Consider the following 16455-nt stretch of genomic DNA (forward strand, 5'->3'; position numbering starts at 1 on the left):
ACATCAAATGTCGTCGTAGATTGTCATGCGTATACAATGTATCGTGATTCGTTCCACATTAACAAAGTAGAATAGATAATGTAGCAATCTTATTTGTCAACAGATGCATGCAGTGTTACCTTAGTTGTTTAAAGTAATATTCAATGTGATATTTCCTAATAATTAAAGTGGTCAATTATTATATAACGATACAAATTATTGGATATTTCTTTCAATATTAAATTTTCATAGTAGACCATAACATAACAAGGCCATGTGCTATACTGCATTGCATTTCTTTTGAAAAGATAGAATTGGACTTACCCTCGTGCTCTAATATGGTACGTGCTTGTAAATTGAAGAGAAAAGCCTAGCATGAAAAATGAGAGCTTGTCAAGATAGCCAAGAAGACTGCCTGGCAACTACGATTTGGTTGAGAAAACTCTCAACCAAAAGTTAATAAAGCAGGAAAGTCATCCTTGGCTACCAAACAATTATCGAACTCTCACCTTCATGTAAGGCCTTCTCTTCTTCATGACACCAAAATCGTAACGAACGTTTCATGCATTATTTATGCAATACATTATATATAGGAGAAGTACTCATTTATCTTTGAATTTGTATGATAGTATTGTGTGCAATATGTTCCTATATATAGCCCACCAAAATGGGTATAATGCAAGTATATATTATAAGATCTTATCTTAGTATCTTTTTCTTTAATTTGTTATTTTTCTTCATGATATCTATTAAATGTATTTCTTACTATTTGCACTGCATGGCAAGCCATGCATAATGGCATATATTCCATTTTATTTGATCTTAATGTGGACAGCATATCGAGTATCGAATCGCCCCAAAAAGTGATCTTGCATGATAAAACAAGAAAATGACTAAGAAATCAACGAACATTAGCCCTTGTTTCGGCAAAAAATGAGCTAACCGGGCCTTGGAGGGGTGTCTGAGAACCTCGAATTTGGGCCTTGAATGGACCTGCTAAATGAACCCCGAGCCCCGGGGGTTGAACCCGGGGCGGAGCCTCTGACGCCCAAGTTAGTTGCCAAACAATGCATATTTTGAGAGGAGTTTAGGGGAGAGAGTGGAGGAGTATGGTCATCATAGATGATAAGAGTCACCTCCTTTTACCTTATGCCCTTTGAGGGGTATTTATATGGGTAGATAAGTGGGTTTATGAGCCCTAAAATTACATATGTGGGCCGTTGAAGGCCATATTGATGTATTTGACTTATTTGGGGCCTTTTATACCTTTTTTATGGCCTTTGGGCTTATATGGGTAGAGTTACCCAAGACTAAAATGGGTATGACCATTTTAGTACCCAAACAATTAGCCCCCGAGACCCAATTCTATTTGAAAAAATGAGTTGGGTTTTGTTTCAATTTCCCAAATAATTCGTTCATAGAAATTGAGTCGAAGGACTTTATTTGTTCAGGTTTATGCAAGGCAACACTCTTGATCCAAGGTTTGATGAGGACTGAAAGAGTTCATCCGAGGCAACACTCTTGATCCAAGGATTGAAAGAGTTAATTACTCTTGATCCGAGGACTGAAAGAGTTTTACTCTTAATCCGAGGATAAAAAGAGTTTATTACTCTTGATCCGGGGATAGAAAGAGTTTATCTGAGGCAACACTCTTGATCCAAGGATTGAAAGAGCTAATTACTCTTGATCCGAGGACTGAAAGAGTTCATCCGAGGAAACACTCTTGATCCAAGGTTTGATCCAAGGACTGAAAGAGTTCATCCGAGGCAACACTCTTGATCCAAGGATTGAAAGAGTTAATTACTCTTGATCCGAGGACTGAAAGAGTTCATCCGAGGAAACACTCTTGATCCAAGGTTTGATCCGAGGACTGAAAGAGTTCATCCAAGGCAACACTCTTGATCAAAGGATTAAAAGAGTTAATTACTCTTGATCCGAGGACTGAAAGAGTTTTACTCTTAATCCGAGGATAAAAAGAGTTTATTACTCTTGATCCGGGGATAGAAAGAGTTTATCTGAGGCAACACTCTTGATCCAAGGATTGAAAGAGCTAATTACTCTTGATCCGAGGACTGAAAGAGTTCATCCGAGGCAACACTCTTGATCCAAGGTTTGATCCGAGGACTGAAAGAGTTCATCCGAGGCAACACTCTTGATCCAAGGATTGAAAGAGTTAATTACTCTTGATCCGAGGACTGAAAGAGTTCATCCGAGGAAACACTCTTGATCCAAGGTTTGATCCGAGGACTGAAAGAGTTCATTCGAGGCAACACTCTTGATCCAAGGATTGAAAGAGTTAATTACTCTTGATCCGAGGACTGAAAGAGTTCATCCGAGGAAACACTCTTGATCCAAGGTTTGATCCGAGGACTGAAAGAGTTCATCCGAGGCAACACTCTTGATCCAAGGATTGAAAGAGTTAATTACTCTTGATCCGAGGACTGAAAGAGTTCATCCGAGGAAACACTCTTGATCCAAGGATTGAAAGAGTTAATTACTCTTGATCCGAGGACTGAAAGAGTTCATCCGAGGCAACACTCTTGATCCAAGGTTTGATCCGAGGACTGAAAGAGTTCATCCGAGGAAACACTCTTGATCCAAGGTTTGATCCGAGGACTGAAAGAGTTCATCCGAGGAAACACTCTTGATCCAAGGTTTGATCCGAGGATTGAAAGAGTTCATCCGAGGAAACACTCTTGATCCAAGGTTTGATCCGAGGACTGAAAGAGTTCATCCGAGGCAACACTCTTGATCTAAGGTTTGATCCGAGGACTGAAAGAGTTCATCCGAGGAAACACTCTTGATCCAAGGTTTGATCCGAGGACTGAAAGAGTTCATCCGAGGAAACACTCTTGATCCAAGGTTTGATCCGAGGACTGAAAGAGTTCATCCGAGGCAACACTCTTGATCCAAGGATTGAAAGAGTTTAATTACTCTTGATCCGAGGACTGAAAGAGTTCATCCGAGGAAACACTCTTGATCCAAGGTTTGATCCGAGGACTGAAAGAGTTCATCCGAGGCAACACTCTTGATCCAAGGTTTGATCCGAGGACTGAAAGAGTTCATCCGAGGCAACACTCTTGATCCAAGGATTGAAAGAGTTAATTACTCTTGATCCAAGGACTGAAAGAGTTTACCCTTGATCCGAGGATAGAAAGAGTTTATTACTCTTGATCCGAGGATAGAAAGAGTTTATTACTCTTGATCCGGGGATAGAAAGAGTTTACTCTTGATCCGAGGATAGAAAGAGTTTATTACTCTTGATCCGAGGATAGAAAGAGTTTACTCTTGATCCGAAGATAGAAAGAGTTTGTTACTCTTGATCCGGGGATAGAAAGAGTTTACTCTTGATCCGAGGATATAAAGAGTTTATTACTCTTGATCCGAGAATAGAAAGAGTTTACTCTTGATCCGAAGATAGAAAGAGTTTATTACTCTTGATCCGGGGATAGAAAGAGTTTACTCTTGATCCGAGGATAGAAAGAGTTTATTACTCTTGATCCGAGGATAGAAAGAGTTTACTCTTGATCCGAAGATAGAAAGAGTTTACTCTTGATCCGAAGATAGAAAGAGTTTATTACTCTTGATCCGAGGATAGAAAGAGTTTATTACTCTTGATCCGGGGATAGAAAGAGTTTACTCTTGATCCGAGGATAGAAAGAGCTTACTCTTGATCCGAAGATAGAAAGAGTTTGTTACTCTTGATCCGGGGATAGAAAGAGTTTACTCTTGATCCGAGGATAGAAAGAGTTTATTACTCTTGATCCGAGGATAGAAAGAGTTTACTCTTGATCCGAAGATAGAAAGAGTTTATTACTCTTGATCCGGGGATAGAAAGAGTTTACTCTTGATCCGAGGATAGAAAGAGTTTATTACTCTTGATCCGAGGATAGAAAGAGTTTACTCTTGATCCGAAGATAGAAAGAGTTTATTACTCTTGATCCGGGGATAGAAAGAGTTTATTACTCTTTCTTTGGTTCAGACAAACCATCTTCGACAGCGCCCTCGGCTCATATGGTTGTGAGCTTCGGCTGGGAGCTCGAATCTCGGCGAAGGTAAACCTCGGCTGGGCTCGGCTTCGGCTATGGCTAGCCTCGGCCAGGAGATAAGAGGTGAGCTTCGGCTCGGCAATGGTTACCGACCTTAACTTGGGAGCGGTAAACTGTACCACCCTTGGTTTCTGCTGAATCACCTTCGACTCGCCCAAAACGCCTTCGGCTTGGGCTGAAACTCCTTCGGTCTCGGCTGAAAAGCCTTAGGCTTGGCTGAAACACCGGTCTCGGCCCGGCTGGCTTGCCCAGAACACCTTCGGCTTAGGCTGAAACACCTTCGGATAGCCTCGGCTCGATGAGCTTCGGATTCCTTTTGCTTATCCGAGCTATTTGCTTCGGATTTTTAGATTGGTGATAGTTTGAGCTTTTTTAAGCTTCAACAATGGTAGACAACCTCGGATCTTCTTCGGCTGCTACTTTAGATGTGATGTGAAGAGATTTGGCTCACTTCACAATACTAGCCTTGACCCCCATTGACCTCGGCATGTGTTGCCTAGGATGAAATGGTGAGTCGTTCTAGTGGTGGAGTTGTGAGCCTTGAAGCTTGTGATGAAGACAATGGCGATTTCCTTCGGCAAGCATTGAATTTACATAAACCTGATTGATTTTTTATGTATGTTTCATGCCACCTGCTGCCTCTTCAACTTGGTGGTGTGAATGAAAGGCTTGCTTTTGTGAGCTTTCCATTAGAGCCACGTAGATCTAGCTTTTATTCTTCTTCAAGAATAATTAAGGTTTGACCATATTCATGGAATATTTCCCAATTTTTTTTGTAAAGGCACGAAGTACCTTGTTAGTAGTGGTTAGATTGGCGACAAATCAAAATATTTATCTATCATCTCCACCATTTGCAAGAATGATTACCCCTTTTGACAGGAGTAATAATTTTGGGTTAAATTTGCTAGAAATTTTGACCCTTTTTCGTGATAGAACACAGTAGCCATGAATTAGTGGATTTTCATAGGTAGTAGTACTCGTCTCCCCACAGACGGCGCCAAATTGTTTCGGCAAAAAATGAGCTAACCGGGCCTTGGAGGGGTGTCTGAGAACCTCGAATTTGGGCCTTGAATGGACCTGCAAAATGAACCCCGAGCCCCGGGGGTTGAACCCGGGGCGGAGCCTCCGACGCCCAAGTTAGTTGCCAAACAATGCATATTTTGAGAGGAGTTTAGGGGAGAGAGTGGAGGAGTATGGTCATCTTAGATGATAAGAGTCACCTCCTTTTACCTTATGCCCTTTGAGGGGTATTTATATGGGTACATAAGTGGGTTTATGAGCCCTAAAATTACATATGTGGGCCGTTGAAGGCCATATTGATGTATTTGACTTATTTGGGGCCTTTTATACCTTTTTTATGGCCTTTGGGCTTATATGGGTAGAGTTACCCAAGACTAAAATGGGTATGACCATTTTAGTACCCAAACAGCCCTAATTTGTAAATAAGAAGTTGACTTTTTTTGAGTTTGATTTGCTCAATCTTGTAGAAGCAGAGAGATTGTTCAATGTCTTGTGTTTTGGCATAACTTACTTTATAGACAAGTATTCGCTTGAGTGTTTCTTTTAATTAACCCCCTTAATGGGTTATGGGTGTATAGATTTTTAAAAGTGTTATTATGCGAATGCAAAAAATTTGTAGGTTTAAAGATTATATAATACGGAGTAAAAGTTTTTGGTTAAAAAAATATACTCTGTGTATATAAAAGCTAAGTGGCAAAATGTAGAGGTGATTATTGGATGGGGGCGGGTTGGGCCAAGACCGAAAAAATCAGCCCATTAATTGGGCCAAATTTCGGGCTGAAAAGTTCGTGCCCAAACTCGCCCAAAATGGTCGGACTAAGCGGGCTTTTTTGGACCGGACAAAAAAAAAATCAACTAAATTCACATAAAAACGTCTTTCCAAGCCCGCCCAAATTTTTTAAAAAATCGTGTCGGAAAAATCTGCCCAAATCGGGCTGGACCACCTTTGATCAGCTCTAGCAAAATCTAACAATTATCAATAAGAGTAGTATAAAACATTAGAGTTTTGTAAATATTTTATCGACAAGGTTGACTTTACTTGTGTATAAAACCTCGATTTATAATCTCTTTCCATATAAATGAAATGGTCTTTTATGTATCTCACACGACTACATTTGTTTTTACACATAAATTACAAATGAAATAAAGTGTGCAAATAATGTCAAAATAAAACGAAGGTTTTTTTTTTTTGTCAATTTTCACACATGACAACGTAACATGATAAAGTTTAAACCGATTTATCTATAATATTATTAAAACTCATAGGGATAAGATGCTAACGCCATGTGTCACTATTCCTTATGATTTGGTGCCACATGTGCGCCATGTGTTATCCTTTGTGTCATCATCCCTTTTTTCACCACATTAAATTGTACTTTGTTGTAATGTTTAGTCAAAAACTCTTTAACGACATGACTTTAATTCTCTAGCTATAATAATGTTTAATTTATTTGAAAAACTCTTCATATATATAACCTCCCAATTTAAATTTGACATATTGTATATATATTAATGAATGATGATATAGATTACTATATTTTTCATTCACTTATTATAAATACTTCATCGGTTTCTTTTTAGTTGACACGTTTCTTTAGTCACGTTTACCAATGCACAAATTCAACCGTTAATATCTTAAATTACCGATAAGCAAAAATTATAAAAAGTTGATACTTTGAAAATATATATTGTGACGAATCTAACAAGACCCCCACATGACTATATTTTTCATTACGTATAAATCACAAACCCTGGTCAAAGGGAAGTGTGTGAATAGTGTTAAAGTCAAAACGTGTCAACTAATAAAAAAAACGGAGATAGTATTGTTCAACATTAACTATTCTTAATTAATTTTGATTAAAATTATAAATTCATAATGTAGCAGGGAATCGCTCGGGCTAATAACTAATTCTAATATATGCCTTATGAGTTAAGATGTATAACAATTAACAAGGGACGTGTATTATTTATAGAAAAAAGAAATAGATACGTAGCAAATAAAACATCTGATATACGAAGTACTACCTCCGTTTCTGAAAGTTCGACTCACTTACTATTCATGTGGTCAAAATAAAATAAGTTTGACCATAGTTTATGAATTATGATTCATACAATAGAAATAAATTAGTATGTGGGATCTTATTAGATTCATCTTATTATGAATTTTCCAAATATCAACTTTTTATAATTTTTACTCATATATACCCAAAGATATTCATGGTCAAAGATGTTTATTGGAGACCGCGTAAATACAAACTGAGTTAAATTTTCGGAAACAATGGGTATATATTATTTTATTTCATCGTGAATGATTCTCGTATAGTGCAAATAAAAATGCAAAAAATTCGGGTTCATTTGAGTCCTTTAACCCAAATACGCTAAGAATTGAAATATGATTGAGTGATCGACCCATTTTACATTGCATATGGGCCGAGCCGGGCCGAGCTGAGCATCAACCAGTCTGAGGTCGTGGCCTTGTACACAATAGCAATTTTAGAGAATATCTCACCGAGATTAAGGTGACATTGTTAGCTACTCCCTTCGACCCAATATATAGTTCCTGTTTGTGTTTTTATTTACGGAATTTAAGAAATGGGAGGCAAAAGTGAATGAAGTAAAAAAAAAAGGTGAAAAAGACAATTATAGACAAAAGTTAGAGAGGAGAAAGTGAATAAAGTTTATGAAAAAAAGTACAGTTGTACAGTTATAGACAAAAGTTAGAGAGAGAAAGTGAAAAAAAGTACAAGTCAAGTGGAAAATTCTAATTTAGGAAGTACAATAAATAAAATTAAAAAATGAGGGTATAATGTTTTTCATATTATCCAAAAAATAGAAATAGAAACAACATTTTGAGTTTTCAAAATAGAAAAACATGATCTATATTATGGGACGAAAGGGGTACTTAGTTTGTTACGTACAACCAGCACTTACACCAACCTTCTGTCAATACAACTATATACTAAAATAATTACCAAAGTTATCTTAAAGATACACCTATTGTATCTACAACAAAAATTTTCCTCCCAAAAACTTTTTTTTTCCCCTAAAAAGTAACCAATTAAAAAAATATTAGTGAATACAAACTTATCCCCAGCCTTATAATACTCTTAAAATAATTACTTAGTACCTGTACTGTATAGACCATGTTATTGGTAGAGGTGGGGGGAAGGGGAGGGGGAGGGGACAAAAAATACGAAGTGCTCCCTCCAATCATACTCTGTAAATGTTCTTTCCATTTTGATTGTACGTGTAGGTTTGTCAATGCAATTATTTGACCACAAATATCTTTAATTTCATACGAAGTATATTTTTAAAAACAATAATAGTTGGATATTAATAAACTACTCAATAATGAAGGTAGATCAACCATGTTATATTTTATATATCGATAGTAATTTATATAGAGAATTCTCTCTTTTAATGATGGATAGTGCTAAGATATCAAATGAGAAGAGCAAAAGGAATCGGAGAGAGTATATGATGCCTTAATTAAAGGTAACTTGGAGACAAAATGCTCTTAATTTGGCCATTGAAAGGAAGAAGAGTCAAGAGGGCTAGCATGAGATACATGAGAGGCAGTTAAAATAGCCAAGGAGACTGCCTGAAACCTCTTAGAGAGCATCAATAGACGACAACCCTCGCTACACCGAGGTGCAGGCAAGTCATCCTTGGCTACTCAACGTATCACTCTCATTTTCATGTAAGCCATCTCCCTTCATGGCTTCACGCACACGCGCATGCGCACACACACTATCGATCTCCTCTCCCCTCTTTTGCAAACCATTATATATATATATATATATGATCTACTCTTGCAATTTTTTATTGCAATAATGTATGAATGTATGTCAAGATCTTAATGCATTACTTCTTTATACATAAAGCCATATATAGGGAAAACTACTATTGCATGTGGTACGTATCATATCGAATATTAAATTGTAAATGTACTATATATTTGAATATAATGTGGTATAGTACCAAATTAACATCAAGCTTGCATTTTCTTCCATAAAAAAGAATATATTCTTGTAGACATATAGTATTACTTGAATGCCACCCTTTATTACCAAAAAGAGGTAAGAAAAAACATCCTTTTAATGGGTTGTACTAATGTCCAACTCTAAATTCGCATGCATTATTATTCTTGGAAACTATTCATGAATTCAAAAGGGAGAAACTAAAATATAATAAATTAATAAATTAAGCATTCAAAAATAGTAAAACTAACCCTAACCGAGTTCTAAATAACCCACAATACTATGTTTCAGAGGAAAAAAAAAAATACACACACACAATACTTTATATGAATATAATAAGATATAAACAAGTATTAACAGTCAAATTTAGATCCCAAAAATTGAAATCAGCATTAATTTTGGAACAATGGATTATTCACTTGAGTTGTTGGAATTACTTTTTTTTTTTTACTTAGTATTTAGTTTTTTTTTTTTTTGAAAGCAAGCTAGCATAGAACACTTAAATAGACAAATAGTCCATAAGTACATAGGGTGCAACAGATTCCGGGTATGAGTTTTCCCAGATTTGTTCAACCCCAAAAGGAACAAGCCTAGCTAGCGCATGAGCAACACAATTGCCTTCTCTTCTTACATGAGACCAACTTACAGAAATAAATTTCGTACACATGAGCAAAATATCCCCCAAAACTGTGTCAAGATCAGCCGAATGCCTCACACCCTTTGATAGGCGATCCACCACCACTTTGCAATCAGATTCTAGAATGATGTTCCTATGACAGGCAGCCAATTTTAGAGCTTGGAGAATTCCTTTTGCTTCCGCAATCTCAGGAGCCCAGCATGCTCTTATTCTTCTTGTTGCAGCCCATAGTACTTTCCCTTCGTAGTTTCTAGCAACGATCCCCAAACCCACCCAACCCTCATCCACCAAAGAAGCATCAGTGTTGATTTTAATGATGCCATTCGGGGGTGCAAGCCACTTGGTGGGGCTATGATTTGGGAGGGAAGTCACGGCTTTGTAGATACAGCCACCGTACTTATCAAACTCATCAACATATCTGAAGACACGTTGGGTGATTATTTCATTGGGCGTGATCTTGTTCTCGAAAATCTTGCGGTTTCTTTCACCCCATATACTCCAAGCAAGAAACATACCCCTTTGTTTTACCTTCTTGTCGAGAGGTTTCCAGCTGACCATTAGATCACAGAGGGACAGAGTGGTGCTCCAGTCTGCCATTTGTTCACAGTTGCAATCTGTCCATAAATCCCTGACTCTCGAGCACCCCACAAGATCGAGCATGTTCAGCCGTTTCCGTAGCAACCTCGCACCATGGGCAAGACTCATCTTCTATCATATGTCTTCGGTGAAGGAGTTTTCGTGTTGGGAGGGTATCTGAACAGAGGCGCCAGAAAAAGTGCTTCACTTTTGGAGAAAGATTAGCTTTCCAGATTTCCACCCATGATTGGTGGAATACATCAAAATCTCCTCCTTTCCCCAACATGTACGCTGATTTTACAGTATAACTCCCAAACATTGAGAAAGCCCAGCATAATTCATCCTTCTGATCAGTTTTGCTTATGGGGGTGGCTAGAATATTGCGCCTATCTCTTTCATTAAAGGAGTTTTCAATAATATCAAGGCGTCATTCTCCTCTTGCTTCATCAATTATATCGCTCACCCATTGTAGGTTCAGAATAGTCGTACTGGTAAGGAAACGCCCCTCCGAATCCGCAGTCCACGGATCACTCCAGAGCTTAATGTTTCGGCCATTGCCCACCCTCCAAATCACCCCTTCCTTCACAAGGGTCTTTGACTCCCATAAGCTACGCCATGAGTAGCTTCCAGCCAGTCCCAGGGACGAGTCCAGAAACTCATTATGAGGATAATATTTTGCTTTGAAGACGCGCCCAAGGAGGGAGTTAGGGGCCTTGATTAGGCGCCATGCTTGCCTTCCTAGCAAAGCCTCGTTAAAAGTACTCAAATCCCTGAAACCCATACCCCCTAAGAATTTTAGTGTGCACATAGAGCTCCAATTTCTCCAATGGATCTTTCTCTTCCCTTCCGATGAACCCCACCAAAATCTGGCCATAGCGGAGTGGATACGGTCAATGATCGTATTTGGGAGTTTGTAGACACTCATCAAGTATGTAGGAATTGCCTGTATGACATATTTTAGGAGGATTTCCTTCCCTGCTCTTGATAGGAGTTTTTCTTTCCATCCCTGGAGCTTTTTCCAGATTCTGTTAGTTAAAGCTCCGAAGACCGCCCTCTTAGATCGGCCCACAATAGTAGGGAGCCCAAGATATTTCTCATGTCTATCTACCTGTCTCATGTTAAGAATATTCATCAAATCTTCCCTTTGATTAACTAAGACCCCTTTACTAAAGGACACCTCCGATTTTTCATAATTAATTTTCTGCCCGGATGCCTGTTCATATTAGTTGAGTATACCAACTACTGTTTGAAATTCCTGTCAGTTTGCCCTAGTAAAGAGAAGACTATCATCTGCAAAGAGAAGATGAGATATATTTGGTCCATTCCGGCTAGCTTTTTCCCCATGCAATTTTCTCTCCTGAACTTTATTCTGCAACATTCTAGAGAAAACGTCAGCTACTAAGATAAAAAGATACGGTGATAGAGGGTCTCCCTGTCTGAGGCCTCTAGTAGGGTTCACCGCACCACAAACATCCCCATTGATAACAAAGGAGTAAGACACCGATAAGACACACTTCATTACCAAGTTTACCCATCTCCCATCAAAGCCCATAGTCAGAAGGAGGCGTCTCAGAAATCCCCATTCAACCCGATCATAAGCTTTACTCATGTCTAGTTTCATGGCCATAAAACCTTTTTTTCCTTTACACCTCTTCTTCATAGTGTGAAATAATTCCAGAGCTATTAAAGCATTATCAGTAATAAGCCGACCAGGGACAAAAGCACTTTGGTTTTCCGAGACGATTTCTGGAAGAATATTTTTGAGTCTCATGACAATCGATTTCGACACTAGTTTATACAGAACATTACACAAAGCAATAGGTCTATACTCTGCAGTAGTAGTAGGTTTATTTACCTTGGGAATCAATACAATATTAGTACTATTCACACGGCTAGGGGAACAAACACCATGCAGAATATTAATAACAAATAATGCAATATCATCACCAATAATATGCCAAAATCGTTGATAAAAAATTGCATGCATACCATCCGGCCCAGGAGCTTTGCATGGTTGCATTTGTTTAAGAGCATCAAAAATTTCTCCCTTTGTGTAGGGCCTGGCAAGCTCTCTGTTCGCCTCATCCGAGATCACCGGGTTTGTGGAATTCAGGACTTCCCGGATAACATCATCAGTTGGATTCGAGGAGGAGAATAAGTTCTCAAAGTGCTTCGTGATGATCATCTCGATGGTCTTCTCATCTTTTTGCCAGACTCCATTCTCATCAAATATCCCATTAATGAAATTCTTCTTCCTCCGTTGCGATGCTTTATGGTGGAAATATTTGGTATTTCTGTCACCGTCTCGGACTTCCGTCACTCTGCTTCTAATATACCAATAAGCCTCAATTTTTTCGTTCAGTTCATCTAGCTTCTTCTCAAGTCGTATGCACTCATCAACACTATGTGCTGAAATTCTTCTTTTCTGGGCATTGAACAGAGCTAATTCAGTCTCAGTATCCTGCTTTTCGAGCTTGTGGAATTTTTTTCCACTCCAAACCCCCAGACCCCGAGCCACAACTGCAATTCTATCCGGAGCTGCCTCTCCCACAGAGTCCTCCCAAGCTTTCCTCAATGTTCTTTCACACGTCTCGTCCAACAGCCAACTTGTCTCAAACTTGGTGAACTTTTTTTTCTTCTTTTTTTGGTTACCTCCGCTAGCAACCTGGGATAGTAAAATAGGATTATGATCAGACCTGTACCGCATAAGGTGCTCTACTTTGTAGTTTCGGAAGAGGTTTATCCAAGCTTGAGAAGCAATGAATCGGTCAAGGCGCTCTCTGATTTTGTTCTCCACCGAGGTTCCTCTTTCCCATGTGTGCCAGCTACCTACATACCCCAAGTCCCTGAGATCGCAAACATCCATGATTTCACGAAAGTTTGCAATTTCCTTTCTCTCTCTATCCACTCCCCCTTCCACTTCGTCATATCTCAGAACTTCATTAAAGTCGCCCCCTATTAATATAGGAGTATCCCTATCAGAAACTAAATCACGTATAAGGGACCAAGTTTTATTCTTTTCTTCCTCTCTAGGCCACCCATACAACCCTACAAATCTCCATGCACAGCCATCTTCGTTTTTTATGTTCCCATATATATGATTTTGGGAGAAGGAGATGAGATTGAAATCCACCTCATTCTTCCAGTATAGGCATAATCCACCAGCCTTGCCTCTGCTAGACACCCCAAAAGCATTAGGGTAGGCCAGCCGATCCTTCACTTTCTCAACATCAATTTTATTTATCATCGTCTCCGATACAAAAATCATAACAGGGGCAAATTTAGTGCTCCATTTACGAAGCTGTCGAACTGACGAGGAGTTGCCCAACCCCGGTAGTTCCAACATAGTACACTCATTGTGTGAGGCGGGATTGGCCCGAGCCAATCACCGCCGCCATTGAAACATCCATCGTATTCACCTCACCCTGATTAATTCGCTTCCCTCCGAAAGTGTCATCTTCTATAGAGCCTAACTCCTCTGAACCACGTTTAGTGGGTGCATCAGTGGTAACCTCTGTTGCATTCTGCTTTGTCCGGCCTATTCTTTTCCACGTACGGGTTTTCAAGGCTGTTTCTCCTTCGGTATCCAACCCCATCCTGCTATCCTGTTCTATGGTCTTCGGAGCTCGACTAGGAGATAATGGAGCACCAAAGCCAGAGTTTTGTTTCTGGCTACCCGAGAGCTCTATTATGGATTGAACAGGGGAGGAGGGCGTAACACAGCCCTTGGTTGGAACAGTCTGTTTCACAGTGAGATGTTCATTAATTACATCTTCATTTTGTTTTTCTTTCCCCTCCTGGCTAGGCTTGACAGTAAACAACAATTTTCTACATGCCTTCAGATTCTCAATCTCTTCCATTTCCTTCAACATTCCTTTTCTTGGGGTAGCCTTTAGGTCTAAGCTCCATCCCAATTGTTTCTTCCTGTCCTCTTCAGTAACATTATGACACTCACGCTCAGCATGCCCCATTATCCCACAGGCAAAACAGAAAAAAGGGAGTCTCTCGTAAGCAAAATTCACATACGATTCTCTTCCTCTGCGATCTTTGATTGCCTGGAAACGCTTCAAGGGTTTTGTGATATTAAGCATTAATCGAACCCTCCGGTATCTCCCTATTCCAAGAATATCCTCTTCAATCTCCATAACTTCACCCATCCCCTCCACAATTGCCCTGACATGGGAGTTCGATCTGCAATTGAAAGGTAGGTTTTTTATACGAACCCAAAAAGGGGAGTGCGTGAGAGTCACATCTTCTGGTTGTTCATCACCATCGATTTCTTTCAATAGAACGAGCATATTATCGAAACACCATGGACGTCCTCATAACACCTTATCGAGATCTTTCCAATGAAAGAATTGGAAAGCGTAGAGATTAGGGCTAAGAACCCTAATTGCCAAACCATGAATCGGAGACCAGATGCTAGTGATTGTCTTCTTGAAAGCCTCAACGTTATAGGACCTGTGAGTGAGTAGTTTCCCAACAAGCATTAGTGACAGATTATTCTCCTCCTCACCGCTCATTAGGGCTCCTAGGTCAATCGATTTCTTCTCCTCCTCTCGAACACAAAGCCGAGAGTAGAGGTTCACAATTTCCTCCGCCATCAAGATTATACAGAAATCAAAGCAGCAAAACTACCGGAATCCGGTAGAGTTCTATCACAAGGATAGAGAAAGCTCTTTCTCTCGAGAGAGAGTGCCCTTTCTTTCGAGGGAGATTATTTCATCAAGAGTAAGAGACTTAATAAAAGTTAGTATTTAGTTCATGTAATTAAGTTGTTAAATTTTGATAATGTAGAAGGAAATTTTGGTCAATTATAAATTATCTAATCGAGATCCTACAAAAATGGCAATAACTAGGATAGCCACATCCTTCAATTTTTTATTTATTTATTTTTTTTATTTTTTTTTAAATAAGCATGTCGACAATATTATTTTGTTAAAGGAGTGCATGCGTGCTTAAAAAGAAGGGCGTTTAAGGTATTATAGGGGGACTTTCTAATTGTTCAAAAGGTAGCTTATAGAATAGAGATTGTGTACTGTATTCTCTATTTAAAAAATCTACTCCCTATTTAAAATCATAACTACTCGTATATTTATGAATGTACTATATGTCCTGAAAAAATATTGTTAATGTTAGGTTAATCCCGTGCGATGCACGATTTAAACAATAATTTTTTTTGCGTATTTGTATGTGATACTATTTGAAAAAAATATAATAAATCGTGTGGTCATATTTGATAATCGAGCTATGACAAAATATATGACGTTAAATACAGAGTATTATATACTATATACTTTATAATTTAAATAAAATTTAAACTTATTTCTAAGATGCATGTTAACATTAATTTATTGGTTTATCTTTCATTAAACAAAATTAAGATAATAAAGAATGAAAATCCCAAAAAAATACAATTCACTATAAATGTATAGAGTAGCTATAGGAGGAGATAAAAAGTTTCTAAAAAATGAAATAGTCCAGCCACCAATTTTTATACGGAGTTATTATTTTTAATCCACGGGAAAATGTGTAGTTAGTCAATTCAATCATAAAATATTTTAGGAAATACGCAATTAATCTACCAATTTCAAACCTTTATTTGTCTTGAAAAAAAAATGATGTCACCAAAAGTTTTGAAGGAAAATTTTTGTATGAGAAGTTGACACTTGAACAGTGATACAGTGATGATGTCAACGGTTATTACTTTAGTTATATTTATTATTTTTCATAATTATGATAAATATAGTAAAGAGCACACTAATAAAAAAATCCGTGACTTCGTATGATGGGGCCACTTAATTAAATACAGAATATTTGACGAATTTAGTGTAGTGGTTCTGTTAATATAATTGTTTTAGGCGAGCTTGGAGCTAAAACACGCTCGAAACAAATCTTAATTATTGCCTTTTGTTACTCTATTTTTATCAATTATACAAGTACTCTATCTGTAATAATTATGGTCGAAATCTAGAGGATGCTAAATATAAGGTGCATAGAGAATGGACAACAACAAGAATTGAGTGGCTCTTTTGATAAAGGGTGTTGTACGAACTATTAGTGGTAATGCTCAACTTAGTCAAGTATGTAAGGCTGTGGATGGGCTGCCCTCATCCCTCATCTAGCTTAGGTTGCAACGTGCGGATTATTATTTTACACAACATTGTGCACACGAGTGACATATTAGTCGAGGCAATGCAAAGACAAAATTATG

The sequence above is a fragment of the Chenopodium quinoa genome, unplaced genomic scaffold, assembly GCF_001683475.1.
Source record: "Chenopodium quinoa cultivar QQ74 unplaced genomic scaffold, ASM168347v1, whole genome shotgun sequence".
Lineage (NCBI taxonomy): Eukaryota > Viridiplantae > Streptophyta > Magnoliopsida > Caryophyllales > Amaranthaceae > Chenopodium > Chenopodium quinoa.